This window comes from Cimex lectularius, unplaced genomic scaffold (genome assembly GCF_000648675.2).
Source record: "Cimex lectularius strain Harlan isolate CLEC.00 unplaced genomic scaffold, Clec_2.1 scaffold200, whole genome shotgun sequence".
NCBI classification, from domain to species: Eukaryota; Metazoa; Arthropoda; class Insecta; order Hemiptera; family Cimicidae; genus Cimex; species Cimex lectularius.
Genome location: NW_019392893.1, coordinates 360609 through 381370, shown reverse-complemented (window position 1 = coordinate 381370; position 20762 = coordinate 360609). Strand labels below are relative to the sequence as shown.

The window sequence follows — 20762 nt, the reverse complement described above, 5'->3', positions numbered from 1 at the left end:
CGCCCTCATGATTGGGCTCTTTACAATTTTTTTCTTTATAAAGCAACTGGTTTTGAAAATATAACAGAGGTATGTCCACAAATGAAGTTCGAAACGTATTAATGATGTTTCTAAGTTACCATTTTGGTTTTAGAAATGAAATTTCAGTTCACTAACGTTGGTATAGTTTCGGCCAGCAACCTCAAAATTGATTTATATTATTTGAAATCTCCGGGGAAATGTTCAAGTTGAATATCAAAACACCCATCGACGACAAATACCTTTCCTGCTATTATTCGATAAATGGGAAAACACGAATTTTTAAAATTCATTTATTTATTTAAAACTATAATTTAAATATGCAATACAAATCTTTTGAAATTATTAGTATATTTGTGAACGTGCACACAAAATGGCGTGTAAGCGATGCACGTCGACCATCCGGTGATGGGAGCCGTTAGTTCACCAACAGAGTAGTGGAGATCGCTTGGCGGTTATGTTTATGGATGACAATTCGCGGATTAAGAGGTTATTGGGATTAACACCCCACCATAATGAGGACAGCACAGAAACCTATCAGCATCATCAAAGAGATACTTCCATAGCAGGGCTAAAGCCAAAATGGAGGGATAGAAGCAACCTACTGAAAGAACATCCGATACTCATTGCTCCAAGAGGCCTGAACAGTACGTTTGAATTTAAAACAAAATTTCCCAACTTAATAACTCCCAAAACTTAAGTACCAAAAAAGGATGAGAGAAAGAAACTCTTCATTTAAGAATGGCTTCATCTCGTACTGACGGATCTAGAACACAATGGGGCAGGAGTATTCGGCCCTGAAACGAAATGATCAAACCCAAGGGAAAATACATCAGACTTCCAAGCTGAAGTCCTTCAATGGATTGATGCACCCAGTACAAAAGAGTACAAAAACAAGAATAAAGCTATCATGTTAGATAGCCAAGCAGCCATCAAAGCACTAAGCTCACTATCGTTAGCTCAAAGATGGTGCTGAATTGCAAAACTACGCAAAACAAAGCCACCCTCTGCTGGGTTTCAGGACACGTGTGAGTAGTGGACAACAAGAGAGCAGACGCCCTTGCAAGAAAAAGAGCTGCTATACCTCTGATATGTCCTGAGCCCTTTTGTGGCATATGAAGTCTCACTAGCAATGAGTATCTTAGACAAAAGAACAAAATGGAAATGAGACAGTGTAATTCACTCATTGGACGTGAACAATCCAAGAAACCTTCTTGCAAAGAAAGAAACGATACATGAAAACTACGAATACTAACAGGACACTGCAGATTAAATTGGCATCTGAGTAAGATTGGTATAATCCAACACGTCAAATGCAGATTCAGCAAAGAAGTGTAGGAAATGTCAACACACACTACTAACAAACTGTGGTACCATATTCGCCCGCAGAAGAAACTGTTTTGAAATGTACAATATGATCGTAGAAAAAATTTAACTACAGAGACTGGGACTGAAAATCAAATTCCTCGATGAACTAGGGATCACCGGTATGCTATAAGCATAAAACGGGGGATACAATATCTCACAAGGGCGCAATATATCATACACCCCGATCAATACGGAATTGGGCAAGGTCGGATACGAATGGATTTGTATGATTCAAGACACAGAAGGGAGCATTAACTTCTTTCGAAGAATTTTAGATTATAGGGTTTGGCGTCTGTTAAGACGGATACGCTATGAGGTTCCATACAGTTGAAGCCTTAGCCCAAAATGAATATAGCAGGATAGTTGATAATTTTTTTAAAATGTAAGTTTGCCTCTCTTTTTCAAATAGTCTTTTTAGCAGTCTATCAGAAAGCTATTTGTCGAGGTGCAGTTCAAGGTGTGTTAGTTTCACCAACACCATTTCTCCATTGGCGCAGACAGGATTCGAGGATGTGTGAGTTTGTAAAATACGTGAATCTGAAACGGGATATTTATCGCAGTTGAGTACTGATGTGTCATCGGCAAAGGTAAATGAAAGTTCAGGGTGAGATAGATCAGCCGTGTAAATTGTGTAGAGGAGGGAAGCGAGTACGCTACCCTGTGGGTGGAAAGGAAAGGACGGTCTACAAGATATGATTTTTGTAACAGGAATAGAGTTAAATCTCAGTTTGGTATTTAATCCACTTTACCATAATCGGCACACGAGTTCCTCGAGATGGCATTTGGAAAAGAAGTGATAAGATCTTCTAAAGGAAAGTTTTAATAACATGTTCCTACAAAAAAAAAGCTGTCGCTACTATGATGAAAAACCAATTTTTCGAGAAAAAAATCTTAAAGTCATCTTACTTACTAAGACTAAAAACAATTCAAAATATATTTCAGGTTTTGATAATCCCACCAGGACCTTCTAAACAGTCATAAGGATCCGGAAAGCTATTAATTTTTCAATTTGATCTTTGAGCCTTTGAAAAAAAATTCCCTTTGATCGTCCTTGAACATCGTGATCCATTTATTCTCGCTTTTTTCGCAATATGATCAAGGACGCTTGGCCAAAGCGGAAATGGGCGGACCAACCAAAGAAAAACAAACGCCGAGATTATAATAATAAAAGATATTGTATCAACTGAGTTAGGCGAATGAATAACATGCTAACCACGCCAAATCCATATTTGATTTTCAGCGCGCGTAAAAAAAAAATTAATCATCAATTAACCATAAATGATAAAAAAACGTTTCTTATCTCGACTAACTTCTTTATTAAAAATATATTTCATGACAGTATAATGTAGAACATTGAAAAATAACGAGGTGACGTCTGCAAGTCAAATATAAAATAAAAAAACAGGAAATAAAGTGTGCATTTTCCGATGGTTAGATAATGAAGTTAATGAAGGGAACGAAGATCAAGTTGCGGTTGACGTTTTCACCTGATTTTTTTACATCCATAAATGACAAGATGTCATAAAAACTTCGTCTACTCACTTTCTGTAATGTTATTAGGAAGGAGTTAATTATAAATAAATTATAAAGTAGAGGCAGGAGTTGAGCAAATCATAAATTGAAGAACTGAGAGTAAATATCTACAAATTCCAATTTATTTATAAATGTGTGGTGATTAGTGACCGTTAGTCGATGATTATTCGGAAATCGTAAGATGCGGTCTGGTGTGATGTAGGTTTCAGAAAAACGTTTTCTTTATCGTGCCAACGTTTCGATCTTTATTGAGATCATCTTCAGGGCCTGGGATTTACAAGCACTGGCACTCTCAACACGACACGCAAGAATGGCACAATTAGAAAGTAAACAAATACTTTGAATGAATATAAAAAATATATTTTGCATTGTATAAATTCACTTTTTTCCACATCCTACATGTATTTCTTCAATTTAAACAATGTTTGTAAATCCCAGGCCCTGAAGATGATCTCAATAAAGATCGAAACGTTCGCACGATAAAGAAAATGTTTTTCTGAAACCTACATCACACCAGACCAGACCGCATCTCACGATTTCGAATAATCATTTATTTATAAAACTGCCAAAGCTCCCTAATAATCGGTTAACAACCATAAAATCCAAGACAATTTGAAATCCGATAATTAGCTGATTGTTCAACATTGTTTTATCGTAGGGATTATCTCGACACAAGAAGAAATTGAACTCCTAATTGAATAGTTCATTAATGGTTTTACAGTTATGTGAAATTCATTAAAAGCCATAGAAGTGAATGTTATATAACTTTTCACGTTCATGAGTTTTATAGATTAACGGCGAATTCTGACTAACCGACTGCAAATATTATTGCAATAATAAAATGAAATCCAAAGAAAATATACTGAACAAAGGCAATTTACATCAATAAGTAGATGCAATACACTGCCCTATTATTGCATTTCCACATTTTAACATTATATTGTTTCCAATACAATTCAACTAAGTACTAAGCACAACTAAGCAGAAAATATTAATTTTGATAAAATAATGAACACGCCCGATAAATTCACATAAATGATTTTTTTCTTGTTATTTTAATAATTTTGTGTTAACAACTTCATCTGTTTATTACTTCTACTTTGGCTAAGTAATTGTTTCTAATACTATTTATGTAATAAACATTTTTAAATTATTTTCTTACTTTATATAATGTTTAATACTCAACTATTTTTTCTTTTTTTTAATTTTGCTTTATATATTGTTATATTGTATATATCTTTATTTAAATATTTTTATAAATTGGATTAATTCCGTGAAATATGGTTCCAAACAACAAGGCGACTTTATAATATAGACAAACAACAGCAGACACTAATAAAAAAAACTATATCAGTAGACCTCATACGTTCAATATTGACTTGAAAATGGCTGGTAGATGACATTTGGAACAAGGGTCTTCAAGTCAATATTAACAGAGAATTAATTAATCGTTTTATGTCAACGAGCTGGTTGATGGATGTTGAGTTGGTGTCCGAGTGGATCGAAGTCACGATAGCTCAAGTGGTAGAGCAGCGGCGTTTTTAGCCGAAGGTCGTGGGTTCGAATCCCGCTCCTGGCACTAGCTTTTTCATTTCAACCAAAACCTTACATAAAAAGATTAATTAATTGAAAGAAGTAATTTCGTCAATAGACCACTAAATATAATGGATTTAATTAATAGAAAACATAACAAATATTTCAAATATAGTAAGCTTTATATATCTCTAATTTTTATTAATAAAGCGAGTTGAGTTGAGATTGTTACGAAACGCACGATTTTTTTTACAGGCACTATTGAAACGTTGGAATCCGAAGCAGAACAAACCGAATTTATTTATTTAGTATAAACCTTAGGAGACTGTTTATCGGCACCTGGTCAATGAAAAAGCGTTATGGCACTCCTTTTGAAGCCAGGAGGCCTCGGTTAACGATCGTGTTATTTGCCTTGGCGGGAGTCCAGGTCTATTCTTTCTGCCGGTCGTGACCTTTTGGAGAGGAGGCGTCCCTAGGATTCGCGAAGCCCGCCCCTCCGAAAACGGACTTTTCCGCACCATCTGACGAAGCCCCGGAGGGATTTCTTGGACGGTTTTTCATTCATTCCGGCCCGCGCGGGCGGCTCAATGGCTCGGTGAATGAAATTGTTCCGTCCCGTCTCGCTCTTATCGATCCGGACTCGAATATCCTCCGTCCCTGGTGTTCGGTCCGATCACACCTCAGGGAACAGTTTACCCGATATCTCACTTCTATTTTGACATTGAAAAATTTCGATTTACCACCATATTTTACCAAAAAGTAACAAATTAAAGATGCTTTTGGTTATATTCGTTATACAAAAAAGTGGTGATTAAAAATGAAAAGTTTATCGTTTATTGATAATTTTTGTTGAATTCGTGAGGAGCGGTCAAGAATGAGGTAGTTTAGAAAAACACCTTTTTCATTTTTTTTGCCGACCTTTCGAACTTTATTGAAGTCATCTTCAACGCATAAAGTGTGGTCCTATTCTTGTGGAGTCATCTTGGTTTTGTGTGAAAGTGTTGTGACACACAAAACCAATATGACACCACAACAATAGTACCACGCTTTATGCCATGAAGATCGGCAGAGCAAGAAACGTCGGCAAAGAAAATGAAGAAGGCGTTTTTCTAAAATATCTCATTCCTGACCGCTCCTCACGACTTCAACAAATTATCAAACAGGTCATTAAGAAACATACGTTTATTGATATATTAAATTACATTATTACACTAAAGCAAACGAAACTTATTTAAGATACTCTTTCATTTGAACTTCATAAATAAAATGGTTGCATAGTTCCGCTGGTTTAGTCTTTACGATTGGTTTGGTCAAATAATCACCAAACGAGTTGATTATGAAGCCCCACTGGCTGACGTAGGAATAAAAGAGGCGGCCACAAGGACTTCAGCACCTCGACTTCAGAAGATCTATTGTGCTCCTCTGTTTTTTATAACACATTGCCCAGCTTCAGAGTGTTAATCAATCTCCATAGCCTTGCCAGCGGCTCCTTAGTGTAGAATCTTGCTTGTGACTTTTCCTGACCTAGTTGCAAGAATCTGCACCTACACAAACATAAAATGTGTTCTAAGGTCCCTTCCTCTTCTTGGCAGTACCTGCAGAGTTACTTCTGTCTGTACTCCTATCCGGTGCATGTGCTTTCTTAAGTGGCATTGCCGTGTCAGGAGTCCACCCAGTATCCTGGTTCGGTTGAGGCTGCCTTGCAGGAATTCCTTTATAAGTTTTGCGGAGGACCCTTCTGTGAATCTCTTTGCGTGCTTCTTGCCTGTGGTATTGCTCCACAGGTTTTGGACACATTAAGGATCCATTAAGAAGCTCTTCCTGGCAGTATCTGACTTCTGTTTGTACTCATATGCGGTGCATGTGCTTTCTTAGGTGGCATTGCCCTGTCAGGAGTCCGACCAGAATCCTGGTTCGGTTGAGGTCGTCTTCCAGTAATTCCACCATGCCAGGATCAAGTCATTGGTAATCAGATAGGGTACACGAGTAAAGTTTGTACTTTAGATTTTTTGTGGAGGTCATAGTCTGTTCACTGAAGTAGCGAAACGCGTCTGACCGTTCAAACCAATGAGACAGGTAGGTAAGGACGATTGGAGACGACCGAACTACAGATTCTTCACCACGCTGGTCCAAACAAGAAATTTCACGATGCGACAAGATAAACAAAAAACAAAAAAATAGCTGTAGTTTGATCAATTTTCTGCTGACGCAGCTTTGGAAGTTGTATTTCACGCCAAACCAGACTAGGCGGATCAGGATGATCGTCTAAACTGCAGTTTCAAAAAAGTGTTCCGATAATTAGGATATTGTCTTTGAAAGTGAGCAATTAACTGAAGTCAATATGTTCTCGTTTTTCGTTAATTGGCCTATAGTTTATGTGAATAATAACGATCAAATCCCAACAAGAAAAAAAGATACAGGTAGATCAGTAATTTGTTTAAACGAAACCACAGATATCGTCCATTTGTAAATAGTAATTGCGGTTTTATATTTCATTTCAGGTGTACGTACAAATAAGATATGTGGTCAGGACTACCACTCCTATTTATAACTTTCACATATGGTTTCAATTATAATTTCAATTTCATTCAGTTTTATTTTCCAGTTGACTAGTTTTCTAGTCGCTTTATACTTGCACTTTGGTCTTCCGCTTCACCATACTTATATCCTTAACGGCACGCAAGGCTTTTGACAGCCAAACCCAACGAGCCTAGACAGACCCAACATTTCAAGAAACGGCCAATTCTTATGGAACTTATAGTTTAATTATGTACTCTCAAAAGACAGTAATTTTCATTTTTTCACTAGTTCGAGTAAAAATAAAGAAAATCGGTCCAATTTCATCCTTTCCAAAACCAACGTGTCGAGAATTTACTTGGCTTTTTAAATTGTGTTCTTTGATGTACAATGAAATATATTAGAATAACAATTAATTATTAATTTTTTGTACTTTAAAGCATGGTTTCAAGTCGAGAAGATTTCGCTCGGGCAGAAGCTTTACTACGACAGACGTAGTGTCCGTTACATAAATCAAGTCCTGGGGGTGTGCCATGCTGAACCATCCACGATGTCAACAGCGGTAAAGTATGGTAGACAGCTTGATCGTTTTATTGCTCCTACCACAGTGCGGAACCGTCATTTACCGGCTTGATTGTCGACAACTCGAAACGGTCCGTAATGTAAGGGTGAGCTCTAAAATATTAGTTAGCACGCTTAATAAGAACAGATACCAATTACAGCCATCAGATGGCTTCGCCAGAATAGCTTAGTCTCTAGACGTCCCTCATCAGGTTCTCTACTACGGGGAAGGCATCGAGCGGAAGGGCGAGTTTGCAAATCAGCACGTCGCACTTGAACAGTTCCTTTCACAGATGAGTGCCGGTTTGGTTTTGTAGCAATCAGAAGAACAGGGCTTGTGGAGAAGACGTGGAGAACACTTTGCTTCGTGCGTCAAGCCGATAAACTATTTATCATACTGAATCTTTGTCTGCGCTAAGGTACATCGAGGAAGTGCTTCTGGAAGCTGAGGTTCCATTCGCTCCATTTATTGGGCGCGAATTTCATATTAATGCATGTTAATTGCTCGATTGCAAGTAGCTCTAGGTGTCACCCATTACTTGGTGGATGTAGGGATTACCACAATGAATTAGCTAGCCCTTCTGATATAAATCCTATAGATCACTTATGGGACTTGATAAAGAGAAGCTTCAAACCGCTCTTGTGGAAAAGTGGATTCTGTTTCACAAGACGAAATCCGATCGGTTATATACTCGACGCCAGGAAGACAAGGAGGTTAGAGGAGGTAATACGCGTTATTAAGAACAAAATTAGGTACTAAATGATTTTCCAGTGATTTAGTAATTTTCTTTCAAACCATCAAAACAATTTTGATTGAAACATATGAATTTCTGACCTTGTTTAATCGAGTGATGTACCAATTTAAAAAACACATTATTAAATCGAGAGGTAAGTATTTATGATAAGAAATGAATTTTGTAGTAAATAGTTAATTATAAATAAGGTAATATTGATATAAAATCTTATTACAGAAGGAAAAGGCACACAGAAGAGTATGTTGTCTTGCGGTTTCGTGGACTTGCCATGTCGATTTTTAGTGAAAAGGGTCATCGCCCTAGTTTACCTCTCTTAGAAACCATGTTTTCTTATATTTCGACCTCAACAATTTAACTTATGATTTTTCCTTCTCGAAGGTGGGACAATAGGTCATCTAAAAAAAAACTCAAAAAACTTTTTTTTTCAATCCACAACGTTCGGATTTATTCGGACGACCACTGTTTTAACCACTGCGTTAACTCACCTGAGGAAGGATTAATTTGTTTCTGACAGTTGAGAAATCGATTTGAAAACTATTTTACTGGTATTATTGCTGGTATTGCTATTAGAAAGACGGTAGGTGTAGGAAAACAGTTCTTTTTTCAAAAGTCCTCAAAACATTGCTTCCCATTCCTTACAAATGAGGAGAAATAAAAATTTTCAATTTTTTCATGCATAAACCGATAGTGAATTTTCATTTTATTTTATTTGGCGTAAGGTTGTATTCAAAAATCCAATAAAATAATCATGTTTAAATTGAATTCGATATTTTAGCAGACAAAAATTTTTCTTTAAGGAGGTCACTACCTCGGCCTCATCTAATGGGAAAATTGGTCTCATTTCATTACCATTATCTTCAGAACCCTTTGATCAAATTAACGAAATTTTGTATACTTGTTCTTTATTGACCGATGGTTGTATTTAAATAGTTCATTTTGAAAACTTTAACAAAAAAGAATGAATATGTTTGTTGTAGGTGTATTCTTCCCCCCCCCGCCCAAAAGTTGTTGTTCATATAATCAGCGGTCAGGTTTGTTAAAACTTGGAACAATAATAACCAGCTATTTTGCATATACGGAATATATTTCGGGACTCACAGGTTCCCTCTTCAGTGAGAATTTTAGCCAGCCTGGAAGGATAACCTTCCAGGCTGGCGAAAGTTACGGCTGAATTGGGTACTTCTGATTAACTTTTTTTGTTTTTTGACCAGTGGATCGATGTTTTCTTGTGAAAAACACCTATATATTTGTATTTGACCGTGAAATTTTTGAAAAACACTTTATTAAAAAACTATCGTTTTGTACATTATATGCATGCATAATATAATTTGGTATATAATATTTTACCACGCCAATTTCTTAGAACATTTTAATATAAACAATTCTGTGATAAAAGTTCTATGAAATTTATACAGATATCGAAAGAAGAAAATATAATTATTGCTTAATAATTTATAAATTATAAATAAAGGTTTATTTTATATGAGAAATAAATTTTGGCAAATCAGTCATGGGTGGGATCTGTGTACTCTCCAAACCTCAGGCTTGCACTCTTCAATAAATTATTTAGAGTACTTTCTGCGATCGGATATTTATTATTTTTTATTCCGAAAAGCCCGGAAAAGATTAAAATTGAATAAAAGACGTTTTATTTTTTTAGGTTGTGACTGTGTGTTATAAATGAGGAGAGATAGGGTGACTAACCCTCGCACGCGTGCCTAGGTGGAACTCGCAAGGACCTCGGGCACGCGATATAGTTAAAAATAGGAACAACTTATCAATTTTTAAAGCGCCGATACATGGAGACGGGTGGGCGATGTTCAGACAGAGAACATTTTCACTAACTTCACTATTTTTCGTGGTCCGCTTGACCAATTAATATCACTCAATTAATTACGGTTTTAAGTTAAGATAAAAAAAGCCAGTGTCACGAGCGGGATTCGAACCCACGACCTTCGGCTAGATACGCCGCTGCTCTACCACTTGAGCTATCGTGACTTCGATCCCCTCGGGCACCAACTTCCCATCTCAACCCCACCTTTTGAATTTTCCCTCCTTTTTGCCAATTTTCAAATGTCGTGTAATCTATTTGATTCTCGGCGACCGATGAAATGGCCACGGAGAGCTTTAGTGAAGATATACTTCATTTTAATTCATTAAATTCACTATTTTTCGTGGTCCGCTTGACCAATTAATATCACTCAATCAATTACGGTTTTAAGTTGAGATAAAAGAAGTCACGTAGTCAAGTGGTAGAGTAGCGGCGTATCAAGCCGAAGGTCCTGGGTTCGAATCCCGCTCGTGACACTGACTTTTTTTATCTCAACTTAAAACCGTAATTAATTGAGTGATTTTCACTAACTTTTAAAGTAAGTCCCATTAAAGGTGCAATTATAAAGTATTACTACTGACTAATTTGAACATACAACAACATACCAAAATCCCTTATTTTTGAAAATTATTATAATTGTAAGACTACTGTCTTCTACTGCCTGCCTATTGCCTTCTGTTGTAACAAAAGCTTTCAAAGATTACGCCAATCTACAAAAGGCTCGTAAATATATATTATTTGATAGATTTTTGTTTTTATTTTGTTAAATTATTTGAAGTTCCAGATTGAATGAAGCGAAGGTAAATTGAGTATCCTCTGAAGTTTCGTCGGAGGTCTTTGATTCTTGAATGCCCCCAAGAGGAAACGAACCTCACAAAGTGTACATTTCGCGATGGTTATTTTATTAAATAATGAACCTAAACAACACGTAACATCGGAGAAAAGCATCAGATCGTTGTCGTGTCTTCTTCTGTCCGGCGTCCTAAACGGCATTTGCTTCGACTGTTCGGGTTATTACGGCTTCTTATCTGGCAAAGCATTCGATAAGAGCCGCAGTATAACGGCAAACCGTCGATAACAAAGTTTGCGATGACGTGAGTGCCGGAATGGTGCCGCATGCGATCGGATCAAGGAAAGTTAGCAGGCTGTACAGTCTCCTATAATGATGTAGTGCACTACTATACAACCTACTACCTCACCTCAACCCAACCTGGAGTCGTCCGTCCACAATTTCGTCGTACTGCTTACCTCCACGTCTAAAAAAACGCATTTAAATGTTTTGCATATATTCAAAAGAAAATTCTACGATCTACTTTTAAAGACGGCACATTACCTCGTTTGGTGCTTTCGAGTTCTCATTCCCGTCGATCGTGCCAGCCACTCGTCGTACCCTTAGCATCCAACTTGCGACTTTACTTAAACACAAGTTCGGACCTACGGGTGCGACGAATCACACGTCTCCACCACAACTCATTATTTAAATAAACAATGATTTAACATAATTATCTAATAATTTTATTTAAAAACTACAGGACAGAAAATCTCGTTCAACATACCTGTCTTCAATGGTTCTAGTTCGTAATATTTATCAATGATTCTTGGCTACGTCGCCCACCTGAAAAACGAAAAAAATATATTTTATCATTTAAATTACGAAAAACATTGAGTTGCAATTCATGCATATTTACTGCTTTTATCACAACTAATGTTCAACCGGCATCTTACGTATTTCAGTTTTTGATTAATTAATTAAGGATTTTAGTTGAGATAAAAAGTCAGTGACGAGCGGGATTCGAACCCACGACCTTCGGCTAGATACGCTGCTGCTCTACCACCTGAGCTATCGTGACCTCGATCCACTCGGACACCAACTTCCCATCTCAACCCCACCTTTTTGAATTTTCCCTCCTTTTTGCCATTTTTCAAATGCCGTGTAATCTATTTGATTCTCAGCGACAAATGAAATCGCCACGGAGAGCTTTAGTGAAGTATACTTCATTTTAATTCATTAAATTCACTATTTTATGATTAATTTTAAAATAAAATCACTGATACATAATTATAATTAATTAGTGCTGGGTGTTGGTATGCAAGTCGGTGAACTCATGCTGAACTTGGTCCATTATTAGAAACCGAACAGTGAGCAGGAGTTCCTCACTGAAGATGACGCAATGCCGAAACGCGTTTGAGTATTCAACACTCCTGCGAGTAAAGACCTAATGAGTGGCCCAATGACGGTTCAGAATATAATTTTAAAAAAATAATAATATTTATTTATATCCTGTAATTACCCAACTTACAAATTATTCTAAAATCCCGGCAAAATACTAACACTACTGCCAGTACTGCACCCCAAGGACACATGATGTGAAAACACAGCCAATGCTGGCACTCAGTTTGTTATCGAGCTCAGGCGAGGAGGTCGCGGGGCAATAGTCGTTTGAGCCGAGGTGGAGGGTTCTTGGGATGGCAAGTAGTGGAGAGGATAGGGAGGAGCAATAGGGTTAGGATGGGTTGAAAGATTGGAGTATATCAAAATATTCCAAAATCACTCTCATAACCACACGACTAAGACGTATTTCCTCTTATCTATCAGCCTTCGCAAGTGCAAAGCCTTGAAAGACTCCTTTTAAAATGCCTCATACCCATCCTAGATGTACACAGTGCTGTTCTTTCAACCAAATTTGGTTTCTGTCCTCGTGATTCCACGATTCAGGAGTGTTTCTGGGTCGTTGACACTATTTCCTCGCTTTGGAGAACAAAGATACTGTTAAGGTGCATTCCTAGATATACAAACAGGGTCTGGCACACGGTAGTTCACCCACTCCTTATTACTGAATCCTATCTCACAGACCGCTGCTCAGAGTGGGATGCGGCAACAAGTCCAATATAATATACAATTTATACAGCTGATCTGCCGACTAATCACACGCTGTAAAGCCTATGCAATGCAGGGCTATTTTATTTTCCGATTCTAACCCTACCCGACCACCTCTCTATCTAGCTGAAAAAGGACAAATGCACCCAATTTACGTTCACTTAAACAAACAGCCTTGTCCACATCTATACATTAACAAAGAACTACCGACATCTACACAAGGGCTATACTTACTAGACTGACTGGAATCCTCATACAAGACTCAAGCAACAAAAACGAAACTGACGATTTGGACAATTACGAAAATTTACAGAACCGAAATCAGACATGACAGTAAAACATATAACTAATTAAATAATAATTATTTATTAAGCATAGCGAAACTAAATTTTTAAAGATATTGGGTCAATAAGAACGAAACGGACCCAATAAAATTGCAATTTTCTGCTGTGTTATCACAAACGATTATATTTAGCCTTTAATTTATTGCTTATGTTTTTCAGGTATGTAAGCGATATCTGACTCTGGGAGACACGGAGGACCAAAAACAGTTTTTGTGTCGTTTGAAAACGATTACGATTGAGTTGTTTTTTACAATTAACCAAACAATTTAGCTATAATTATAGGTGAGTGGAAGTTCAAGAGCAAACGGCGAGAATATGCGGATTCAGATACGCCAAAGTAGACAAATTGGCCAAAGACCAAAATCAAAACCAAAATATTAATGTACTAATGATTTATTACCACAATTATAAAAATATTAAATATAATAATTTAATTGGTAAATATTAAAAATAATTTTTTTATACTCCGGGGAAATGAGATATCGCCTTAATTGAAATATGTAATACTAAAGCTGTTTTATTTTTAATATACATATCTTTTAAAGTAAAATAAAACTTGTATGACAGGGCTTTTCATCCAGTGTGCCCTGACCATTTTATACAACTTGCTCGATTAAAAATTATTTTAAAAAATCCAAAGAGGAACGCTGGAAATTGAAATCGAAACCTGATGTCAAGCGATCTCGCTATCAGATTTTAAAAAAATATGTTTACAAGGCTTACAAGTTTATTAAAAACTTTCAGGACAGTAATGGCAAATATAAGGAAAACGGAAGATCCCAATTTAATCTTGATGTGAAGAAAACTTTCCAACCTACGTGCGTTCAGAGGTTCGTAACCGTCTGAAGACCTGCAGAAGAGGTCGGCGAACTCAGTCTCATTTAGTATCGCATAAATAACGTCTGACAACAAATTATTCTTCCGATGATTTGTAGGACGGTTTGGAAGGCCCGAAGTCAGTCGTCTGGTGATTACTATTCATCTCTTGGCTCTTCGAGCGCTTTCGTGGCCGGTCAAGTTCGTCTTTGTGTGTCGTTACCATTGATCACCAAGAGCAATCTAAGAAGGAGCTGAACGAGTGGCAAAGAAGAAAGCGACAGTCGAAACAACGATCGATGCACTTGAAGCGTTGTACCACGGTATTTTACGACCAGTTTAATGGTGCATATATGTAGAATAATAATTGGAATGGATTTAGTTCACCGCAATCAGTTGTGTGCAATCTAGGAAGTCTGGCATGTGCAAGTTTTCGGCGTTTAATCGTTGGATGTTTAATCAATGAGAGAATGAGCAATTTAGATTTTTGGGAAAGATAGCTTTCGCGAGATCCGTCCGACAACGGGGCCGAGCACGTCACGGAAGGATTTGGGGATTTTTTTTTCCGTTGGAACTTTTCACCCGGGTCCGCCCCGGGGCGAATCGGCGGGTCGTCACGCAACCCCGACGACGGCCGGGGATGTCACTGGCGTCTCTATAGAACCGGCAACGCCGAGGCACCTCAGCGACCTTGTCTCCTTCTGCCAAACTTTCGTCGTCACAAATCCAGACGATCCGTCATCAACGGAACGGAGTAGATTGAGGAAAAACTGCGGAAAAGAGGTCTTTGGAAACGGTACCATCCATCTGAAACTTCGCCACTTTCGAACAGCTTAACCTATTAATTATAACCTCCTCCCGTAAATGATAAACTTCTTGGTTTCCAACATTTTAGACGGATCGATCAAAGACATCCTTTCTGCTTGAATACAACCGTCCTATTCCATATACCTTCACAACCATCCACGTATTTCTGAACTTATTGCCAAAAGTGCATCAATCAACAACGGTTAATACAAAAAACAGACATAAACAGAGTGCTACTGAGAACTCTACTTAATCATCATAATGTTTTTTGAAGACCTCGAACTTTGAACTTTTATGAATTCAACATAGTATTCGTCCTGTCAGTAACATTAATGGATGAACATCTCAAGAAATCATTCAATTTATTGCATATCAATTGCACAACTAAATGTTTTTATTTTACCGTTATTTCATTTTATTAATTTTTTTTAGTTGACGCCCACAGTATTTGTTCATGGTATTCACCAAGCTTGTCCCTCAGACTATTCCATATAGGAAACTCTACCTGATCATCAGATTGTTCTATGACTATAGAATTCGACTTTTAAGCTTTTATGAATTTTATGATAATTCGTCCGTATAGGTTTACTATATGTTGTTTCATTTAAATTAATCATACCATCTCAGAGACATCAATACAAAGTCCATCATAATTTGGACACATCGATTACGGTCATCCAAGGTGGAAAAATGGAGGGAAAAATCATTTCCGATTGATGTTGAAGAAGTTATCGTTATTTCGAAGTGGAAATTAAACCACAAAGAAATTTTCAAGAAACGAAAATGCGTCGTTTTCACGAAGAATTCGCAAAACGTGGCCAAGAATTCAATCTAAATTATAAACAATTATTAATAAATTCCGTCTTAAAAAATAAATGCTGTGATAGTTGTCAGTTTGCATGTATTTTATTGACTGTAAGCGGCAGGCGGATTCGATTAAAAACAATATCATTTTTTGCAGAATAAGCAAATAAATGATGACAGTTGTACCGCGAGGCGATATTCTACATTTTGCCCACAGGGTGATTTTTGAGTTTTGATTTCTTAGGAAAAAAATAATCTTATCTTCGACGTCCAGACAGATCATGGGACGAATACCTAAGATTGAAAGTCACGGTCTTCGATTTATCGCCTTCAACGGATTCGACTGATATACCACACGGCCATTGACGGCTTTTAACGTTAAAAAAATCAATTTTTTTTGTCGGAAACTGTTATATCAAAATTGAAACCGGGTTTGGCCTGCTTGTACAAATTCGAAAAAGTTTTTTAATTAAAATAGGCAGAAACCTTCGACAGACATGAAGAGCAAAAGTTCGAACATAGGACTACTACGCGTCAAGATATAACAGTTGCAGATTGAAATAATTGAAAAATCGATTTACGGGGAAAAATGATTTCGATTTACATGATAAAAATGAATTCTACACCGGCAACGTTCGAACACGGACGGAAGGACCGTCAACGTTTAGAATCCGGTTCTTCGGACGTCAGCGGATCGTTTTAGATGAATTGCTACCTCTCACCTTGGTCCTCCCGGGGTCGGACAGCGGGAATTACCACCTCGAAGAGTTTAAGCAACAAAATAAAAAGAGCGCCCCTTCTCCGCCTGTCCGTCTAGACGTGGTTCAACGGACCCGACAGTCCTCCAGACGGTTGCGCTTTGTATTTTCCTCCATCCGCGTGTCGCCCGTTCCAGCCGATAACATTCATTGGTAATCTTCTGGCCAACGCGTTTCGCGCTTTTTTGACCGATCTGGAGGTGTTTTTTTTTAAGAACTTTAGGAAAGTAACCTCAGGAGTCTTCTGTTGATGTGTGGTAACCGACGCGTGGGAGAGCTAAACCAAAGCAAAACCCTTTCGATCATCACATTTTTTTTTTGCCTGTTTGTATGTATATTCAGTTTTATACCATTTGAATATAGAGGGTGTCCTTTTTATATGGTCCGGCTGACGTTCTCTTCAACCAATGACGCTATCAAATAATTTTTAGCCCAGTATCAAATTTTAGCTTTTTTTGAAGAAAAAAAATGCATGGTACCTCAGGCTTAAAACTGAAAGTTCGGAGTAGATCTCTATTTTATTTTTTGAAGAACCTAAAACTCCTTCCAACATTTCGGATTTTCGGGTATATACCGTATCTCCTCGTCGAAATTACACCGCCGATTCCTTTTTGCCACAACTTTGTCATTTTTTGAGCCATTTTAAATCCGATTACATTATTTTTTCAGCGTAAAAAATCCTTTAAAAGATGCCTCAGGATGTATAGGGTCCTATTTGAAATTTTGAAGTTAAGTTAAGACTGAGGTATCCTGTATAATTTTTCTCCAAAAAAAATGTAAAAATTTGAAACTTTTTAATTCCTTTTTTTAATAGCGTCATTGGTACAAGAGACATTCATCCGGGCCATATAAAAACGACACCTTGTAGAGGTCTTTATTGACCGCAACATAAAACGGTGTGTAAACTTTTCTGGGCTGATGCGTACCTCCAAATTGAGAGCTATGAATAATACTCGAAATATTTTAGTACTCTATGAAACTCGTGTCTCAGAGTTATTTCCCAGTCGTCATATAGAGATTCTCTGATAGTGTTATTTTTTCTCTATAATAACGTTTTATTCCTAAAACAACATCTTACTACGATCGTTTCTCCACTGTACTCCGCCGCTAAATTTCCTTTCTTTGAAATCGACTCAAGGGAAAGCTAGTTTGCTTGAAATGATAGTTCGGGCACTTAATAATTTTTGTTCGGCACTGAAAAATGTCCATCGCCTTGGTGGCTGGAGTGACTGGGCGCAACCGCATACTTATGTCGGTCGTCATCCATCTTCGTTTCTGGCCAACCACCCATCCTTCTTAAGGTAGAAATAATAAGCAACCGTTTGAAAATCTAGTTTTTATCCGCAATTTTCTACGTTTTCAGTCAGAAAAATTAAACTAACGCGCTCCTTAACGACCAAATCTGAATTATTTATTGAAAAATTATGTAAGCTGTACAAATTTACTTACACTATGATAGTTTAATTTGTGGGTATTTGTGTTTATCAAATTTATCGGTTATAGACAACGATTCAATTTTTTAAAGGATACCTTTTTCTTACGTATTTACACAAAAACAAGGGTTTTTTGTCCTCCTCAAACGTAAAAACAAGGATTATAAAATGTTGAAACTATTCTTACAAACCGACATTATTTCAATGAATGTAATTACATTAATTGATGTTATAGACAAGGATTCAATTTTTTAAAGGATATCGTTTTCTTACGTGTTTACACAAAAACAAGGTTTTTTTTTGTCCTCCTTAAACGTAAAAAGAAGGATTATAAAATGTTGAAACTATTCTTACAAACCGACATTATTTCAATGAATGTAATTAAATTAATTGATGTTATAGACAAGGATTCAATTTTTTAAAGGATATCTTTTTCTTACGTGTTACACAAAAACAAGGGTTTTTTGTCTGCCCCAAACGTAAAAACAAGGATTATAAAATGTTGAAACTGTTCTTACAAACCGACATTATTTCAATAAATGTAATTACATTAATTGATGTTATAGACAAGGATTCAATTTTTTAATGAATATTTTTCTTGTGTACGACACAAAACATCACCACAAACAAATGATTTTTCCCTACCCCATAGCAAAAAACAAGGGTTAAAATATGTTGAAACTATTCTCACAAACCGACATTATTTTAAGGAATGTAATTACATTAATTGATGTTATAGACAAGGATCCAATTTTTAATTAATATTTTCCTTATATATGACACAAAACATCACCACAAACAAATGATGTTTCCCTGCCAAGGGTTAAAAAACGTTAACTATTCATGTATTTATACTGCATTAATCTACTATTCATATTTTAAATAATATGACCATACATGGTGACAAATATTTGCGATATTAATTAATTAATTTACAAAATTAGGAGATGTTGACGACAATTGGTGCTGGAATGTTCTTGTACAACTTGGACTTGTGACAAGATTGTTATGGGTTCAATCCAAGGATTAAATAAAGCACTGAAATATGCAAAAAGGTTTTGAGAATATTTTTATATATAAAGGAAAATTAAGAAAAAGGACTGGAGAAGAAGAAAAGGAGTTGCGGTATTGCAGAAATCGGATGACCCAGAACCCAGGGCAGACACGCGAGAGGCAAAAAACAGAAACCTGTTCCAGACAGGTGGAGAGCCGCACTAACATTTATGTTGTGGCTTTTTTTTACGGCCGACTCCCGAAGGACCCTCGGATGCACTTGTATCCCTTTGAATGGACCGAGGAAAAAAAACGGCGCAAAAACGCGATCAGGTGGCCTGTCCCCCCATGCAAATATTATGTAAACAACCCCCTTAATAGATTTCGTCTATGAATGCAGGAGGGTGAGTACGTCAGGTTCAGACGCGTAAAAACTGCCCTTCGACCCCAATTATCAGATGGAGCCCCATTGTCATACAAATCCGTTGCACCATGAGGAATACCGATTGTCGTTTAAACTCCTGTTGCTACAAGCAGAGCCCACTTCATCCTACTTCACTAGAAGCCAATAAAAGTTAAGTGTACAAGTCAGTGCTACTGTATTTCGATAGAAATTTAATGCTAAAAAGATAGGGCGATGGGTGTAAGCACAAATCGGTACATCATACAACTGTCCTTTACGTTAGGTCATCATTATCATTATATTGACTAAAGAAGTCGAAAAAGCGAGACGAAGCGGACCAAGATCAGAGATGACCAAATGGAACTGGAGGCGAATTAAAACAACTTCTGAAAGCAACGTTTGTAGTAAACGTCTTTAACCTACCAGGGATTTATAATCGTGGGCTTTTTCTTCAACTGGCAGTTTGTCCGCTCCAGCACGATCTTGTTGGTAAATAATTGGTAGTAAACAATAAAAATAATTTCTAATGGGAAATCTTCGACATTTACTCTGATTTGACAAACTTTTTTTCTTTTTTTAAATCACAGACTAGGTTTCTTGCAAAATCTTCATGTTGTGCAGTTAATTTTTTCCATTATACGTTCATACAAAAATTCATAAATCATTATATAGAATTTACTCGTGTAATTCGTATTTAAAGAATAAAACCTAAACGGCTCCTGGAAGTCTCAATTCTTGATAATTGAGCTATTTAATCTTCTGACACGGTTACACTGACTGGCTGACCTACTTGTCTAGCAAATGCTCGACAAAAAATCAACCGGTGCACTTTTCGCCCATAAAATATTGTTCTAGTACTCGTAAAAAATTGAGTTTTTGTACTGACAAAATAGGTATCTAATACCACAGACAAGTACAGCAATCATAAAATATTTCAAATTTCTTGCCTGTACATAAAAAATGATTCTGGAAGTTTCTGGCAGAGTTTAATGGACGGAGTTTTCATTTTCGAAATTTTGATTACACGATATTTTGTTGAAATTTGCAAAATAAAAATGCGAATTGGTAATCTTCGATCAATCAATTTAGCCACAAGAAATTAATGATTTATAATTAAAAATATTTATAATAGGTCAGTATAGCGAAAAAAATAGAAAGTTGAAACGAAATGAAGCTTACTTTTGACCAAAGCCCGCGTGTATGCTCGGCATAGAAAGGTTGATCGATGTGTCCCTCTTAATTGAAGGGTGCCACTCTTTGGCTCCATATAGAGAGCGAGTATCTGGGTCCCCCTTTGTGATTCTTAGAGGAAACAGGGTTGTTGTATTGTATATAGTTCTATGTCCCTAGCATGGGTTAAAACTGGATGTATTTATTAGCGTGAATGTGTAGTGTGAGAGGGCCGATGGC

General features: G+C 36.9%; 1 protein-coding gene across 1 annotated transcript in view; it reads right to left on the bottom strand.

Annotated features, from left to right (window-relative positions):
• Positions 1-20762, bottom strand: part of LOC106667693 (cytoplasmic FMR1-interacting protein) — a 133859-nt gene that overhangs the window by 14628 nt on the left and 98469 nt on the right. The window contains exon 4 of the mRNA XM_024229122.1: positions 11673-11731. The gene's annotated coding sequence lies outside the window, so the exon portion shown is untranslated. The remainder of the gene's footprint in view (positions 1-11672; positions 11732-20762) is intronic.